This window comes from Miscanthus floridulus, chromosome 16 (genome assembly GCF_019320115.1).
Source record: "Miscanthus floridulus cultivar M001 chromosome 16, ASM1932011v1, whole genome shotgun sequence".
Lineage (NCBI taxonomy): Eukaryota > Viridiplantae > Streptophyta > Magnoliopsida > Poales > Poaceae > Miscanthus > Miscanthus floridulus.
In genome coordinates, this window is record NC_089595.1 from 20,635,201 (window position 1) to 20,637,593 (window position 2,393).

At 55.7% G+C, this 2,393-nt stretch overlaps 1 pseudogene; it reads left to right on the forward strand.

Annotated features, from left to right (window-relative positions):
* Positions 1 to 478: 478 nt before the first annotated feature.
* Positions 479 to 1,889, forward strand: LOC136510386 (S-type anion channel SLAH3-like; annotated as a pseudogene).
* The last annotated feature ends 504 nt before the right edge of the window (positions 1,890 to 2,393 follow it).

Below are 2,393 nucleotides of genomic sequence, written 5' to 3' on the forward strand. Positions count from 1 at the left end.
GACATTTAACATTTGCGGCTTTTTAGTTGTACATTGATGGAGATAGATGTTGTCTTGGTTGGCGTCGGTTTTTTAGGCGGCGACCTGCGGCTCGAGAACTCCGGCGACCACCCTTACCGCTGTCCTTGTATCCGGTTATAATTCCAGTACTAAAGTTAACCTCGTAGCATCTAGAAGTGTTACAATAGAGAAAAGAAGAGATGTAGATGTAGATAGAAGAGAAGAGAGAGATATTTAGTTGTAGATAGAGAACTAGAGATAGAGATTTTCCAGATATGCACATGGCTGCATCAAGTAGAAGTAGAAACCCCCTCTAACCAAGTAGAACTACAACTTCTCCAGTTCTCCCCTGTAATCTCGACGCTTTGGCACTGCGGCGCATCCACTACTCACTAGCGAGCTGAGCTACACATTGTAGCAGTCACGCAAGCGATTCTGAGCCGCCATTGCCAAAAGCAAGAGCATCCGGATGGCGGGAATGGTCGGCGCTTCTCCCGTGGCCAGGAAGGAGGCGGACGTGGCGGTGACGGTGAGTGCGCAGGCGGCGGCGCTCGGCGATCAAGCTCACGTCCAAGAGACCGACATTCCGTACTCCATTGCATGTAGCGGCGTGCCGTCGTCGCCGTCTGGGCTTCACCTCGGCGCGTGCGCGTCCATCGTGCGCATGGCGACAGAGGTCAGTCTCGACGCGCACCACCACGGGGCCTCCGCGGAGGCGCCGCAGCTGCTCAATCAGACGGGGCACCTGACGCTGACGATCAGCACCGAGGAGCTGTGGCGGGACCGCCGGTTCGATCACTTGAAGACCTTCTCCAGCGGCAGCCGCGTCGAGCGCCAGCTCTCCACCCTTCACCCTCATCTGGCAGAGATCGAGGACGTCGCAGACTCGAAGATCTCCGAGGAGGAGGAGGCGACCGGCGACGGCGACGGCGACGGCGACAACGAGAACGAGGTCCCCAGCGCCGACCGATACTTCTCCGCCCTGCAAGGACTGGAGTTGGAGACGCTGAGAGCGACGGAGGTGTCGACGCTGCCCGGCGACGAGACGTGGCCGTTCCTGCTACGGTTCCCGGTGAGCGCGTTCGGGATGTGCCTGGGCGTCAGCAGCCAGGCGATGCTGTGGAAGTCGCTGCAGTCGGAGCCCTCCCTGGCGTTCCTCCACGTCAGCCCGGCCGTGAACCAGGCGCTCTGGTGGGTCTCTGTGGCGCTCACGGCCTTCGCCTCCTCCGTCTACCTGCTAATGGCGGTGCGCCACGAGTTCTGCGACCCCATCCGCGTCCACTTCTTCTTCGCGCCGTGGGTCGCCTGCCTCTTCCTCGTCAAGGGCCTGCCGCGGCCTGTGCGGGCGATCCACGACAGCCACGTCGTCTGGTACGTGTTCATGACCCCGATCTTGCTGCTCGACCTCAAGATCTACGGCCAGTGGATGTCCGGCGGCGGGCGCCGGCTGTCCAAGGTGGCGAACCCGACGAGCCACCTGGCCGTCGTCGGCAACTTCGTCGGTGCGCTGCGGCGAGTTCGGCTTTGGCGCCAAGATCCCCTACTTCATCTCCCTCTTCCTCTTCATGTCGCTGGTGGTCCGTATCAACTTGTTCTTCAGAGGAGTCAGGTTCTCGCTGGCGTGGTGGGCCTACACGTTCCCGACGACGAGCGTGGCGGCCATCGCGACCACCATGTATGCGTCGTCGGTGAACACCTTGGTCAGCCGGGCGCTGGCGATCGGGCTCGGCGGGATCGCGTCCGTCACGGTCACCGGTGTGCTGGTGGCAACCATGTACCACGCCTTCGTGCGCAAGGACCTGTTTCCCAACGATGTGTCCATTGCCATCATGCAGCGGCCCAACAAGCCCAATCATGCGGTGGCTCAATTGGCCCGTTGCATCCTTTGAGCTGATCGAGTTTGCACTCTCGTAGCTAGCTAGATTGTTTTTTTTTACTTCTATGTATAATAAATTTCAAGCTTATATATATCGAAACATTTTGTACTCAACTAGCCAGGGCTTCATAGCGAAACATTTAATTGCATGCTGTGTTAATCCCATTGCAAGACATTTCACATACAAGGGAATTTGTTATACTTTCTATATGTACCGTAACTTTGCATCTCTTTTCTACACAAGTAAATAAACATGTATTGTAATATAATAGAAAAATAATGCTACGATAATATAACTGCGAGGATACCACCTCGACCGTCCAGCTGGTACCACGCATCGTCCTTTCGATCAACACGGCACCAACTCGGCGGTCGCAAGAAGATCCTAAAGCCAACCACGAGCTACACTAACCCGTAAGATCAAGTCATAGAGGTACACACGTACGCTACGAAAGGAAACGTACTTCATCACATTTGCATTATTTAGTATTTACAATTAATACTAAAGTAAAATAAG